At 43.5% G+C, this 16,343-nt stretch overlaps 1 protein-coding gene across 3 annotated transcripts in view; it reads right to left on the reverse strand.

Annotated features, from left to right (window-relative positions):
* The window catches only part of IP6K1 (inositol hexakisphosphate kinase 1), a 37,090-nt gene that overhangs the window by 11,306 nt on the left and 9,441 nt on the right, over positions 1-16,343 (reverse strand). Inside the window, exon 1 of one of the 3 annotated variants that reach the window (XM_019280402.2) lies at positions 11,426-11,521. The exons of the other annotated variants lie outside the window; for them this stretch is intronic. The gene's annotated coding sequence lies outside the window, so the exon portion shown is untranslated. Of the gene's footprint in view, positions 1-11,425; positions 11,522-16,343 lie in introns of those variants that run through there. 3 annotated transcript variants of the gene reach the window in all.

A 16,343-nucleotide genomic window follows, 5' to 3' on the forward strand; every position in this document is an offset into this window, starting at 1 on the left:
ATACTTAAGTCTAGACATCCCTGTCAGTGTATCTGCTCCAAGTCTGATGTGCATACCTCACTGTTCAAACACTTTTTGGCAATAAGATGTGTTTTCTTGTAGTAACACACATTTCCAAACAAAATTCAGTAAGACATTCAAGATAACTGCTCTTCCTAGCCCATTAAGTGAGGTAAATCCCATCCCCAAAACCAACATCACCCTCCAGCAAGGAATATATCCCTCCATAGAAACAGTGCTGTGCTCTTCAAGACCCAGCCAGAGACCCCTTAGACATCACTGAACCCTGGCTGAAGACTGCAGCTGTCTTACCAGACCAAGGAGATGCTCCTGCCAGTTCACAGTGCCAGAGAACAGGAACGTCTCCTCTGAGGGTGTAACTCAAAGGGAGACAGAAAAATTAGCCTTGGAGGTCACCACATGATGAGAGGTGAGGGCAGGGAGCTGCACAGCCATGGGTGTGAGAATTACTGCTGAGCACACCATGATGCTGATGTCCCTACTCCCTGTAAGCCATCTTGTATGGGAACACTGGCAATGCTTCACAACTCACTAGTAAAGCTCCTTTCCTAAATGAAAAGGAGAACAAATGCTCTAAATTGTGATGTATCACACAGCAAGAATGCTGACTGCCCTGAGCAGCTTGCACATTTGTGTTTCCAGCACCGCCTCTCCTCTGACTCCATCCCCCAGGCCCTGCCGTGCCGAGGGCTAAGGCAGATGGCCACTGACGACTCTGGAGACAGGCCACAGGCGAGAGATAAATACAGACCTAAACGTCACAATGACAAAAGCTGGACTTCCCCTGAACAACCCCAGAGCGCTCAGGAGCAAAGCACAAGAATAGAAAATACCAGTATAGCAAAACAAGAGGACTACAGCATTTGGTCAAGTGGTTCCTGGTGAGCTAGACCATTAGCAAAGAAAAGCAGAAGCATCTGTGCTGAAAAAGCAGAGTTGTTTCTAGTCATGCTGGACTGGATGAGGTATGAGACAAAAACCCAGTCTAAGAAAGTTAAAAAAAAAAGTTTTTCCCACTGTACTATGAGATCAACTTCCCAGCACAAAAGCTGACCCCCACAGGTTTGAGACATGTCTGTCTAGTCAGCAGTAAATGGAGATGAGCCCTGGGATCTGGGCAGAGAACACAGCTCTCCAGGAACCTGCAGCAACACTTAGGATGTAATCAGAAACATTTGGCCTTCGTAGTATCCAGGAAGCTACAAACTTTCCTAGCCTGCCTAACACACATCTTTTAATCCTGAGCCTTCTCATGCATCTTGTCCAGTACTTGAACTACCACCAAATACTCCTTTTCGGACAAGCTGCTCTCCCCATGACAAGTGTGGCTTGTCAGATTAAGGCCAGGAAGTAGAATACAATCTATATACATGCATCCAAAGTGAAACAGAAGTCTTAGGAAAAGCTGCTCAAGAATGCCAGCTGAGGAGGAAAATGGCAGCAGTGAGGCTTGGGGAGGAACCACAGTGAACAAGGGCTTGGAGAGGACAATAGCCACTACCAGGCATGCTCCATCCTATGCCATGAGCTGAGCTTCCTTCACCAATCCTCTTTCTTCCTCAACAACAGGGCACAAATGCACCAACTGCCGCAGTGTTCACAAGGAAAGAGCCTGAGCTACTTAACATAGAGCTTGTCTGAACCTGGAGAAAAGGAAATAAAATAAAGCTTATAGTACAAGTCCTTAGACACACCCTATGTTTCTGGGTCCTAAAGATCTGAAGAAAGACTGATGGTTTTAGCTGGGAGAGCTCATTTTCTTCCTAGTAACTTGCATGGGGTTGTGGTTTGTTTGTTGTGCTGAAAACAATGCTCATAATAGAGGTTTTTTTGTTATTGGTGAGCGGGGCTAACACAGAGTCAAGGCTTTTTCTGCTTCTGATGCTGCTCCACTGAGAGGACACTGGGGGTGCACAAAGAGCTGGGAGGCAACACCCCAACTGGCCCCAGGGATATCCCAGACCATATGGTGTCAAGCATACAGAGCTGGGGAAAGAAAAAGGAAGGGGAGATGTCCAGAGTGATGGCGTTTGTCTTCCCAAGTCACTGTTACTGTGATGGAGCCCTGCTTTCCTGGGCATGGCTGAACACCTGCCTGCCCATGGGAGGTGGGGAACGAGTTCCTTATTTTGCTTCCGCATGCAGTTTTTGATTTACCTGTTAAAACTATCTTTATCCCAACCCACGAGTTTTGTCACTTTTACCCTTCCAATTCTCTCCCCCATCCCACCAGGAAGGGAATGAGTGAGTAGTTGTGTGGGGCTGAGTTGCTAGCTGGAGTTAAACCACGACAGACTATTTGTGCCATACTTCTATCACACTGATCACAAAGCTTCAGCACTTCTGCCAGCAGCCTGTGAGACCAAGAATTTTCTCCCCTTCTTTTCCTAAGAAAGGAGCGGAAGCCAAGCCTTTTCAGCTCTTTCTGAAGAAAGAGAGGCTGAGCCATGCACTTTTAACTCTGGCTGGAATGCTGAAACCACTTGCTAAAACCAGTGCTTAGATCTTCGGTTAAACAAGGCTTTTTTTTTCTTAGAGGCCAGATTAGCAAGAATTGCAAAGGCCCTTCTGCTGTCACCTACGCATAAAGCATAGCATGCTTTCCGGGAGGGATGAGGTACTGGGAGTCCTTGTTAGGGATTCAGACCCAGGACACACACAATACCCATTTTCTCACACTGGCACGCTAATGCAGTAGCCTCTCTCTCTGTTTTCCTCTCTCATTTTTTTTTTTTTTTAAGCCAAGTCTTAGCACACAATCATGAACAGGGAAGGTTTGTCACATTCAGCAACATACGGAGCAGGTACTCTGCAACATTTTGTGAACACCTGTCAAGCAGCTGTCTGTACGTGTGGGTAACCCAAGCTGGGGCTCAAATGGCCTCTTCCAGCTTGTATTCCTGTCTGGCCTGATGCTGGACAAGCTGGCACTACTGTGATAACATCATGCTGGGGAGCAGTGGAGGGCTGCACGTAACAGGGATAATATGATTTAATTCCCTTGCTCTTTTCTCCAGGCTTCCCCTTCCTCACTGGAGAAACGCAGCACACTGGCTGCCTGGGGATGTGCCAGTCCTTGTCACTGCTATCAGTGTCACTGCAAAGGCTGCAAGAAAGTCCAGTCCTGGTCTGGTCGTCACCACTCTTTCCTCTCCAGTAGGCACAGAGGATGAGCAAGAGGGATGAGCTGCTGAATCCTCCTGCTGCACCTTGCCACAAATACACCCTGCCTTGGTAGAAAAGGGCACCTTCCTTCTCTGTTCCAAAGCATTGGCTGCAGTTCAAGCCTGAGAGTTTCCATAGCAGCAAGACCTGATGGAATACATACGACAAAAGGTTGCTTTATCAGTACCAGCCCAGAAGACTTTTTTCCAAGCTTGTACCTAAGAGAGCAGGGTCATCCAGTATCAGCTTTGCATTTTATAGGAGACATGAGATTATGACACATGCTTTCATGTGTCAGAGAAGGGCTTAGGGAAGATCAATGCTTGTGAAGCCTCATTGCTCAGCTTTCTGTGAGCTAATTTCTGGCTTCACAAAGAAGAAGTCTCCACAGGTTATTTTAAAATTATTCCAACGCAAAAGCTGCTGTTCTGCACAGCTTTCCAATCCAGTGGTTAGAGACAGTTAGAAAGGAACATACTTTCAACAGTCAAAAGCCACAATGAATCAGCCTAACACACCAAGAAAAGACATTATTTGAATTTACATTAAAGGGGCTCAGAAACTCATCAACAGGCAGAAAATTGTCCTTGCATTCACAGCATGACAGGGAAAAAGATTCATGTCATTCCCACTGAAGAAGCCCAGCTCAAAGACTATCTCAGAAAGAATTTGTAACTCAACTTATGGGCTGAATAAGCAGAGGACACGATTTTACCTCCTGTCTCAAAAAATCTTATGTTTAAATTTTCATCTAAAATAAAGTATACCTACTCTTTAGTCACAGACCTTGGCCTCTTCGTGACAGTGAGGCTTAAATAAGGCAGCCACATCCCTAAGAAGTCCTGCACCCAAAAGTAACCACTCAAATGCCTCTCCAGCAGGAAGATGATGGAATGACTATGCTGAGTTCAGCATGAGGAGGAGTCTCTTCAAAAGCTGCACTTTCATGTCAGCTGTGGGTACCAAATTCTACACTCTCAACAGCATTGCAAAGCAAGACAGATGAGCAGGTAAATGCACCACACTTGCTGACAGCAAGAGAATGAGTCAGAGCTGGTGATGGCTGTGCTGAACCAGAGGACAAATGCATTGCACAGTGAGCACTGCTGGCAGGAAGAGGGAGGTGTGATTCTGTGGGAGCGTGGGCAGAGCTCAGCCAGATAGATGGCACTGGGAAGGGCTGCTCAGCACTGGGAAGGGCTGCCCCACCAAACTGAGCAGAATCCACTGCAGTCAGGCGAGCAGGTCTCAGGTTTGTGCTACAACAGGGGGGAAGAGAAAACTGGCACCTCCTAAGTACTTACCTCATCTTCTCCTGGCTAGAAATGCCTCCGAAGACCTTGGAGGCATCATGCCAGAGCCAAGGAAAACAATCCAGCCTAATCTCCTACAGAGGAACTGCTGGCATTCAAGCTGCAAGGTGCTGTCGTCATCCACATGTGCAAACACCTCTGGAGCTTGAGCTCCACTCACACCTCCACACAGCCTGGACAAGGAGAAATGGTTGTGCACCTCAGCCTTGCGTCCCTCAGACTCCTAGCTAGTACAGACACCTGGAAAGCTGGTGGAAAGATGGGACAAGAATCTTCCAGCTTCTGTGGAGAAGAAACAAGAGGAAACTTCCAGCAGAAACACCAAAATCCCAGAAAAATGAAGTACTTGTGCAGCAGTAAGAGCAGTTTTTTCAGGCTTCAGAGGGTGCTTGACAGGAACTGAAAGGAACAATCAGTGTGCTGCACCTTACACTTGTCACACAGAGAAAGCAAAGCACAGGTGCCAAAGTGAGGATTCTGCAACAGGAAAAACAGTCAACTCCCCCAGTTCAAGAGCAAGAGCACACACAGTTTCAGGCCTTATGTGGGCAACATAAAAAAGAGAAAGAAGTGTTTTCTGGATCTTTGCTCTCCACAATCTTGTAAGAAATAAGGGAAGATAAAGGAAAACACAAAAGAGAAAAAAAAACCCGAACAATAGAATTTGAAGCTAAAAGTCAAGCAAAAAAATTTAATCTATCCGAATTTTTTTTTTCTACTTTCAGAATGTGTAAAACCAGTGAATTAAGAAAACCCAGGTGAACACCAAGGCCTCCAGCTCTTATAGGGAAATGCCAGAGAAAACACATACATCAAAAGTTTGGTCTGCACAAGAAAAAAGTGCACATTGATACTTTATTCATCCACCACATTCTCTTTAGGCTGGTAAAACAGGGCAGGTTTTGGGTTGAAAAAAGCTTGCTTGTCTTGGTTGCTCTATATAAAGTGATCCTCCACAATGGAACCAATGCCATCCAAATGCTTGGCTTTAAAAAAAAACCACCCAATACTATGTTGAGATTCCTTCTGGCACCGATTGAGCCAAATCAGTGTCTAACTCCTCCTTCAGTTATTTCTTCAGACCATGGTTACACAGGCGGGCAATCCTTTGACATCTGGAACAGCATGAACACCACCCTCCCACTCAACTCTGCTGCACTGGTACAACTGTTTGCAGCCTCACCATGAATCAAAACTGATCACAGTTAAAAATAAACCAGCACTTTGTTTTGTTTTTTTTAAGGATTACTTTTCAACCCAGGTCAGATCCCCAATCTATTGTGCAGCTGTACAAACAGTTGTATCAGCAGAAGGTGCCTGAATTGCTGATGGTTATCCTTGTGCCTAAAGCCAGTGCTTGCATTCCCAGCTCACCTTGTTCCGTGGCTGCTGTAGAACAGGATCACTGACTAAACTGAACACGTAGGGGACTTCACTGCCACCGCTTGCAACCGTGAAGGGTCTCTTTAATGAGGCAAAATGAGGTCACACTGATGCCTATCCTACAGCCAAGGCATGGCTACTGAGCTCCCTCAAGCTGTTGCTTGTCCAAAATTATATGTCATTTTTGCAGTCTGCATGCTGAAATAAACATAAAAACATGACTAACCAAGTCACTAATGCGAATGAACAGCTTTGGGCCAAGTTCTGCAACAAAACTCTCCCAGAAATTGCATAACCACTAACTATCTTGGTAATCTTCCATTCAAGAAACACAAGCCTACGTGATGTGCAGATTCCCACTAATTTGAAGACTGTGACATTCAAAGAGTGAACAGGGGAGCCTATCTGCAGTTTTGGCAACTCTTCAGATTGCAGCTGAATTTTTATTTGAACATGGAAATACAAACAGAAATACTGAAAAGCAGAATAAGCACTAAGCATGATGCCATGCTAGCATGCTTTATAAACAATCATGAAAGAAACAGACGGAAGGTTTTCCCAAATTACCAGCTCAAATACTGTTTGAAACAAAACCAACTGAAAATACCTCCTTTTTTGATGGCTGCCTGAGAACCTACTGGGAAATACTTGGTTCTCTGCTTTCAGCTGGTGACAGGTACCTGCATCAGACACACACCATTGTGAAAGGCCTTCTCATTGAGAACAAGGCACAAAAGACTGAATAAAGATCTGACTTCCAGAACAGGGCAGGAGACATGTTAATGAAACAGCTTCAACGAAACCAGCTTTCTACAGTTTCTGTTGCGTCTGCTCTAGAAGGCAAAAAAATAAGTCTCTAAGATGTTCAGCAGCCTTTTTTGTAGATGTCATCACATCAATCCACGAAGACACAAAACTGAAAAAATTGCTAATTGGCAAACCTTATCCTTTGTTCCTTAATACGCATCTCAGGCTATAGTTCCATGACAGGTTAAGTAAATCTAAGTCAGCATTCTTCAAACCCATCCTCTCTCCTGAGTCAGCACTGGCACTCACTGATCCTGCTCAGAAACCAGCCTGGCAAACAAGTTAACCCGGAAGAAAAGAAAAGTTGTTTTTGCCAATGTGGCTTCCTGAACTGGTTTAGTGCCAGTGCCCAACGAAAGTAAAAGGGGACAATCACTGAGCAGGGCAAGGGCAGGCACAAGAGTAGCAGAGCCAGTTCCATTCAGCTCCAGCTGCCCTGCAAACACACGCTCAGAGAACAGTCTCACTCCCTGACTTTAAAGAGACAAGAGCTGTCACTTGCAGCAGAAACATCATTTGACTTTTTCACCTCTCCTGACATCCTCTTTACACCAGCATCAGCACTCCTGCAGACAGCTACAGTAAGTACCCAATCTGGTAGGAAAACAAAACAGCAATATATAAAACAAAACAAAAAGCCTTCAGTTTTCAGTTGGATTAGGTCCCCAATACACCTGACCAACAATCCCCCAGCATCAAAAAATGGGAGAAAGTAGGAACCAAGGCACAGCAGAAGTCCAGCTCCAAGCAACTGTGAAGCTGCTCTCTTACTCAACATAGATAAAATATCACACCTAATAGTTATACATAACCACTTTGGTTCAAAAGATTTAAACTGTACATTAAAAAATCTGCAATCTAATTCTTCATGTTTTCACCTTCCACAACACACCATTAATATTTAAAATGCTCTATTTCCTCAAAAAATCAATCTTTAATTTATTTGACACCAGCATTATTTTCAGAGCAAAAGAGCTGCTAAAATATATACAGGAGAGTGAGGAACAGCCTGTTGTGATTAAATAGGGCATGACAAACAGCAGCAGCATGCACAAGCAGTACTGGGGAGCAAAGCCAGAGGGAACAGTGACAACAACATTATACAAACAACACTGATTCATGAACAACAAAGAATTCTTAGAAACTGCTGCCTGGGTTACATCCAAGGTTCTCTTTACCTTGGTTAAACTATTAAAAAAGTCACTTCAGAAAGCTGACTGCTTCTGCACAACGAAGCTTTTTAGGAAGGAAGAGTTGACCCATCTAAAGGGCTCTGTGTAGGAAACCACTGCAGCAGTTCCTGTGAAGCAATGGAGTTGCAACAACACTGAAGGTGACATGAAGCTGGAACTATTCATTTGTCCCCTGTCTCACCATGAAAGGGCTCTTGTGCCAACACAGCTCCAAAAGCTGCATCTATGTACGTACCCCTCATCTGCTGGAGAGCAGACACACGTCACCCTCGGCCGTGCACAGCAATCCCTTAATGGTAGGGACATCGTAGTCTTCTCAGGAGAATTTCACTAAGGTTTCCTCATGATCAACACCTGCTGTAGCAAGCTCTCATCACTGCTTGTAACACCTAACTCTGGACACTGCATTCATCAAACTGGGGATTCCTGGAAGGCCCGGATTTGCTTCAGAGATGCAGAAAATTCAATTTCTACTTGCCATCTGGCTGCCATGTGGAGGACAGCACACTCAAGAAACAGTCTGGGCCACTTCCATGCAGAATTCACTCCTCCAAATGCAGAGATTAAGTTGTGGCTGCGTCTTGAACAAGCTGCAAGTTTCCACTGTATTTGGACAATCTTACAAAAACAAGTAGGTGTTTCAAAGAAAACACTAAGTTCACGAACAAATGCTACATCTCTGTCTCAACACATCACTAAAATATCGTAACTCACAAGCAAGAAGTTAATCTTAATAAATTTCTGACTGCTGACAGTCACTAACATATTGCACTTTAAGAAAATTTAGTAAAGCCATCATTTAGGACTGCATTTAGGCATCTGAATTTCTCACAACTCTCCAACACAAGCAAAATACAGGTGCAACAAAATAAGGCAAAGGTAAAACTGTGGTGAAGCTGCAGAGCATTAAGCAGAAGCACATGGTCATCCCTTTTAGATCAAAGCACGCTCAGAGTGTCTCATGAGGAACAGACCTGTATCTCTATACAGTGCAACTTCATAACCCTGTCACGCAAGATTATCAACCCATATAGACACAGCTGTCTTCTGGCAGGTAGTCACACCTGAGGCAGTGGGAGTTTTACAGGGGTCAAGACTCTTGCAGGATTCATCTAGATCTATTTCCTGCTGCTGTAAGATGAAATATGAACATGGGAGAGGAACGGATCAGAAAGGCAACAGAGCTTTGCATACGGATTGCTTCTCACCCTGCAAAAGGTGACCTTCCAAAGCTTCTGATCCTCCTCTCCTTTAAGAGGATTATGAATCCTACCCTTGGGGGACTGCTGCTCAGCTACCAGCCCACTGCTATTACACATTAATACTATGTCTTGCCTCACCGTTCTCATCAGCAGAGAGAGATTAGAAAAATTTGTAAGATCGCTGCTCAAAGACCGGACTTTTAATGGAATCTCTAATGCAAGTAGGGAAAGCCACAGCCAGTGATGTTTGGAGGGGACTCTTCTTTGTGGCTGTCACATACCCAGCTGCAGATCTGCTTAGTGCTTCCCTCCTCAAATCCCAATTCAGCTTATCTCCTCATGCAGGCTGCTGACTACCCTGGAAGCAGACATTTCATCAAGGAAAGACTGAAAAGCACAAATTATCATATGCTAAAAAATTAGGGCAAGTCTAGTGAATGTGGTTCACAGCTCCCCAGCTCATGTACCAAAGCAGAGCCTCAGCAGGCACTAAGCCCAGGTGGGCTGTCAGGAAGTGAGAGCAGCAATGCCCTGCAAGAACATCCTAGCACCTCAGAAGGAAAGCCAAGGAGCAGAATGCAGCACATTCAGTTACATAAATCTTTCTTTTTCACAGACATCAGACACCAAGAATTTGAGGACAACTCTCCCCCTGTTCTTTTGGGTTTTTTTCACCTTCCAACAAGACACCATTTGGACACTTCTGAATGGAGTCTACAAAGCAAGTCCTGAATCTTCCCTAGACAACGTAACCAGGAATCATTCCCCTTGCCACTTAACAGTGCACAGATGTAAAGCAATCCATGCTGCCGTGGAGGTGAACATACACATTTTTTCTACATAAGGTAATCAATGTTACAATGCATTATGAATTCCACAATTACAAAAAATGTGGGACTAGACATGAAGGGAAACCTCCACAGGAAGGAACACACTGCCAGCATCTCTGTGAATGGAGATTCAGGATGAGATTAGACACACATACAAGCTAATCCTAATGGATACAGTCAGTTCCCATTTGGGACAAATGGCAAAGTGTTCTCAGAAGAAAAAAAAAGTACTGGCTAACACAACAGAAGATCTCAGATGCATCTGTAAGAACACTCCATGGTTTTGGCTGTTTCAGACTACATAGTGCAATAGCAAAGTGCAGGCAAGAGTTAAAGAGTTTTAACCAGTAACTGCACAGAGAAGCTACAGGGTTAACAGACACACAAAAGCCATAAGGAGCTGAACCCATGAAGAATTATTACAAAAGCCATAAAAGCAGAGGAGCTAAAATTACATTCCTTAGGCAGTTCTGATAAAATAAGAATGATCTACAGCTTTTCAAGAGACCACTAACTGAAAGACAAATATAAGCAGCTTGTGGTGAACTTGGATTTTTAGTACTGTTTTCAACTTTTAAATTATGATGCTTTTAAAACAGAAAAAAACAGCTTTGATTAGAAAGTCAGTTGCTGCAGATAATTGATCCCCACAGAAAAATACACAACTAGGACAAAAAATGAACTTCTAATTGCTATTTTTGATTCTGCAGCAGCAAAAAACCTCAAGACCAACATTATGTAAGACCATTAACCTCTTTGCTCATAACTGGCGCCTTAATTTAGCACACTACCACACTAGATAGCTTAAACTGAATTCTTAATGCCAACACATACCACTGGCTGCAGCAAGGCAGTAATAGCAGTATTGGAAAGGAAAAAAATTCCCAAAGCAAACACCATACATTGAATTCTGCAATTACAGTTCCTTGGGCACAAGTATATACACCTTAGCCTGACCAGATCCAATAAAACAGTATTCTTTCCAGACTGCAAATCCTGAAAAGATCCATCAGATGCTCCACAGTATCTTAGGAACACTGAAGAGAATTCAAAGTACATATTAGGTCTGGACTGACGGAAAACCTCCAGATCACCTTTTGTAACGGCAAGTTTGTCAAACCCAAAGAGGCTGTAACCTGCTGAAAACAAAATTACTTTGTTTTGACTGATTGTTTTCCTTCTTTTCAAACTAACCTCACAGCATTCCAAACACATCCTCCCTAGGTATGACTGAAATCTCCAAAACTACCATGTATTGTATTTAGCTATAGTTCAATCACATATACACGTGAGTGAATGAAAAACAAAACAAGGTAATCTTGAAGAACATTCATGTTAACTCCCCCTACTTCTTCCCAAGAAAAGACAGATTAATCTTCTACACTGATAATGAGCCAGACTGATGAATTTCAACCAGACAGCCTCTTAAATACTGTCTTCCATCCACTCTTATCACATTGTGGCAAAGAATGACATTCAGGAGGAAAAAAAATGACTGATTAAGAGCCTACTTTCAGAAGCTAACGTCCTGCTGTGTGGAAAGAGCTCTATGAATCACCCGTTCATCCGCCTCTGACTCCATTTACTCTTCAGAATTCCCTGATGTGCTTGAATTCATACTCCACCCATCCAGTCTGTAATGTCCCAACTTGCATACAAGAATACTGTGGGAGAGTGTGAAAACACCCAGTAAACTTAAGCTAAATGGCCTCTAGTGCTCTTCCTCATCCACAAATCCGATTATTTTATCACAGAAGAGAATGAGGTGCGTCAGACACAACTTATAGTCAGTAAATCCATACTAACTGTTCCCAGTCACACTCCTTCACATGTTCCACACAGGCAAGGTGTACCAAAAGGACCTGACCCATGACTGTTCCCAGGAGTCAAGTGAGATTGACCTCCTTGGATTATTCTTTGGGCCTACTTTAAAGATAAGTGATCAGAGATGTGCCAGCACCTCTCCAAAATGACCAAGACTGGCACCACAGCACCATCAGGTCCCATGGGCTCCCATGGCTCAAATTCTCTCAAATAATCCCCCACTCTGTTTCCATTTGCTTCTGACTGCTGGTTCCTCTTTGAACCTTGTCTTAAGACACAGGAGCCAGGAGATCTTGCAGCTGATGACTCGGGCATAAAAAGCACCAAATACCTCAAGCAAGTCTGTGCACTCATCCAGCCCCCTTATTTGGCAGTGTCTTTGTTTACCCTTTTACAGCCGATGTGGAGGTAGAAGTTATGTCAAAATTATCAGGAACGTTACAAAAAGCACTTCCTGTGAGAAAGTAGCTGCTTCCCCAATTCAAAGACAGAAATGCAGACTAACATGGCCGTTTGTTCTGCCTGTATTCCAGGCTGTCAAAGAAACCCCAGGCCACTTTGCAGACATAAAACAAACTTGCTGGAGTTGCATGACCCCATTTCCAAAACATTTGGCAAAACAGCTGCCTTCTCACTGTTGGCCAGGCTGAGTGTCTTTAGCAAATGGAAGTTAGGTCTGTGAAGAGCAAACCTAGACCCTCCTGAAAATCCCTAATAAAGCTGCATGGAGATGCTTCTTTCCAGCTTTAATTAAGAATAAAAATCTAGATGACAGAATAAGGAACTAAGATTTTCACCCACGTAGATGCCAACCATCCAGATTGCTCTTGGTATAGAAATGGGGATGTTAATGACAACTATATTCTCTCATGTCTTTTCATGAATATCATTTCAGTATATCAGATATGGGGGAACTGCAGGAGAGAACTCTGAGCTGCTGCAATGCTCCCCAAGAGAAAGGAGAGCCAAGGCACGGAAGGCTTGCAGGCCAGGTCCCTGCTGCAGGCTCCTGGCACTGAGCAGGCGTTTCATCGTGCCACGCTCCCGCTGCCAGAGCGGCGGCAGTGCCTGCTGTGCCCGAAAGCCAGCACGGAAGTGTCACAAAACCAAACAAAAGTACTTTTTAATCAAACTCCACAACTCACAAGTCTCCCCTGCCCCCTTCTGGGAACAACATGGATTTGAAAACTTCAGTATCTTCTTCCAATGATAAAAAAGTTTACTTGGGCAAACAACAAAAAAAAACGGAAAGAGCTTTTGCCTCAAGCAGAAGTCCCTTCAGCGAAGACATGGATATTATTAAATGCATCTCCTGCAGCAGCAGAGACAGACTCACACTGGATTTTCTTTACCCATACACTGAAGCCACTGACAGGAACTCTTGCCTGCCAGAAAATGGCCGGACAACTCACTACAGCTCAACTCTTATGACTGAGCTGATTCACTCCTCAGGTGACAATGCAGATGCACAATGCAGGCTTCTTGTCCTTTACCCCAATAACTCAGCTACTTACTTCCCCAAAATAAAAAAATAATTAAAGAAGAAAGTATAGAAAAAATAGCAACTGCAGCAAAACTTGCATGATATGCATTAACTGCTCAAAAACCTTCTCCACCAGTTATAGAAACCACATTCTATTAAGCTGCTGACTGAGACCTGACTTAAGCAAAAATCCCTTTGCAGTGACTTGCCACCCCACATATTTGAGACTTTAAACACAGAAGACAAACAGGCCTCATTAGGGCCAGAGGTGAAAAGTTCTTCTACCACTGCTAACAAGGAAAACATCATGCTGCGTTTATATGTGCAGTTTTCCATTTCACAATGCTTAAAAAAAAAAGTTGCACTTTCCTCTTTACCTTCAGAGTACAGTCCTGCAATACTCTGCTACTCAGAAAACTTAAGCAGATATTCAACACTTTTCCTTTGTCTTTGCTTTCCATGTAGACTACAGAGGAAAGCTAAGCCAAGATGCCACATCCCACTCCCACCTGTGACAAGGAAATTTTCAAAGCATGTCTACTGGTAAGCAGCCACTTAGCATCTGTGAAGGGAAATGTTTCTCAGCTTGAAGAAACTGACCCCACAGTCAAGATCCAGACACTCCATCCAAAGAGCACACTGTGAACAACAACATGTCCTGTGCAAAGGGAGGGGAGAGCAAAGTCAGCTGGTAAGGAGCAGAAGCTGGCTCCAGTACTCAGGAAGCAGCACAAATGTTTTGTTTCCTTAGGAATTAGGACAACATATAGATTTAAACCTATCAAGTCTAAGAGTTATGCATCAAAGCCAAACACAAACTTGCCACAAAGAACCATCACAAGCCAGCTAATCTCACCCTTACGGCCTCTGAAAACCAGTGTTTGATTTGGTTCACTTCAAGCTCACTGTAAAGCAGCTTTGCAATTCCTATGACACACTGTGGGCTGTGACACCACTCTGATCCATCTTCTCCTCAATCTATACATTGCCCTTTTTCTGAGCTGCCTGAGAATTAATTATATGGAAATGAACAGTGTTAGATAAGGGGATTCCAAGCAACTGGCTCTCTTAAAGGAGCTGAGGACTGCAGGATCTCTGCCTTCAGGAAATCTGTGGCAACACCCATTCAGTACAACTCGTGTTGTTAGAGAATGAGTTTAAGGCCCAAACAAGCAAACATTGGTATTACACCCATCTTCTCACCTCTGTGGCCAGAAACAAACATCTGCTCAGCCATGGCTTGGGCTCTCCCTCTGCCTCTTGTCACCACCAGACCACATCAGAGCAGCATCCTGACCTGAGGATGTTCTGCCAGAACAGCAGGTGATACACAAACAGCAGCTCTTAACAAAAACATTAACACTCTGACTTTTAATATGTTGTCTGCATAAGCTCCACCTACTCCTCCATGGAATGCAAGGCACTAACAGCTTCACTGCCTCATGTGAGCTGGAATTTCAGTACCCAAGAGGGCTTTAATCTCACATATGCAGACAGAGATACACCAGAGCATTTTGGCAGTTACAACAGTGTTTGAGAGTGAATGGAGGGGCACGTGCAACAGAATTTTCTCTAACTGTGAAGATAAAGCTAAACAAACATTTTGCCCCAGCTACACTTGTCGTCTTCTACACGGGGAAGCAGAAAACACTTACATTTGGCAGGCCCCTAATGGCATCCTGCTGTTTTATCAGACAGCACGACTTCTGTCTGAACACTGGTAAAACACTTAAAGCCACGAGAAATGCAGCAATTCTTACATCTCTCTGCTGAAGCTTAACAGGTCAGCAAAGTGCCCAGTTGATTTGATTAACAGGTTCTTCAGATAACCATAATCTACCTGAGGTTATCAAAATACAAAGGAAAGAACCAGGAATAGGCTACTGGTTTTGATGCTTCCATGATCTTGGTAAAATCATTCAGCTGTGGTGTACTTCAGCCAGCAGAAAAACATCTTTTCAGAAAGGAACAATTTACATGACTATCCTGCTACTTCTATGCCATATTTTAAAGCCAGCAGCTTGGCAATCATTTCACTTTTCATGATCCCCTTGTACTTCATTTAAATTTAGTCTTACCTGGTAACTAAATTCACAAAATTTAAGGAATTTGTGTCCTAGTACATCAAAAACTGAATTGTTTCTGTTAAGACAGATTCAAGTTAGGGCACCTCTTTCAAGTGAATGTGGTGCTGTTTGGCTGAAGATCCAAATCCTTAAGCAACTTTTCTGCTCATATGACAGTAAACAGAAAGACAATCTAGGAGCACATCAGTCCCACAGAAAGACTTAAGAGAATAAAAGCAAGATTATCCAAACAAGCTCACTTCACCCTGGTAAACAAATTCTTGTGCCAAAAGCACAAGGAGCAGTTGTTATCTAGCGGTTTATTCTGCTACCGTAATTCTGAGACATCAATACTAACCAAAATTTGGGGCTTTCTCAAGCATCTGAAAAAGGCCAGAGAAATGCAAGACAGCCAGTTATACAGTACTCCAGATTATACCAATGCTCAGAACACCACTGAATTTACTCTATGAGAAAATGGAACTGCAGATTGCCCTGTGATTTCAAGTAGACACCCGTTCTTAATAAATATACCAAGGTTTGTATAGATAGGTAAAATCTTTCATGCCCAACCGAGAGAGGATGCCCTCCTCTCCCGCTGCAACCCCTTCTAACTTTACACTGCCAATGAAAAAATTAATTCGGCTGGTAAAGATATATTTTGGGCCCCTACTTTTTTATCTAATCCTTCTTTCCTTGAAATACGTGCTAATCACAATGACAAATAAAGCACTCCTCACTCTTTACCTTATCAACACCTCCAGCAAAACAAGTTTTATCTTAAAAGTGTCATGTTATCACTGTCACTGTATCTACATCAAGGGATTCCACTGGCAGAGCTTCACTAGGTAAGGATGAACATGCTGATTAATGCAGCTGTCCCAAGCAGTTGTAGCAGAAACAACCTTATAAGCACATCCACAGGGAGTTAAAGCCACATAATCACATTGCAAATCCATGTTCCCTACTTAATACCAGTTTAATTTTCCTAAGCAGGTGACCCTTGAGGGTCATAGGCAAGAAAACATGAGCTATAACTTCTCAACTGGACACTTC

The sequence above is a fragment of the Corvus cornix genome, chromosome 12 (genome assembly GCF_000738735.6).
Source record: "Corvus cornix cornix isolate S_Up_H32 chromosome 12, ASM73873v5, whole genome shotgun sequence".
Taxonomy (NCBI): domain Eukaryota; kingdom Metazoa; phylum Chordata; class Aves; order Passeriformes; family Corvidae; genus Corvus; species Corvus cornix.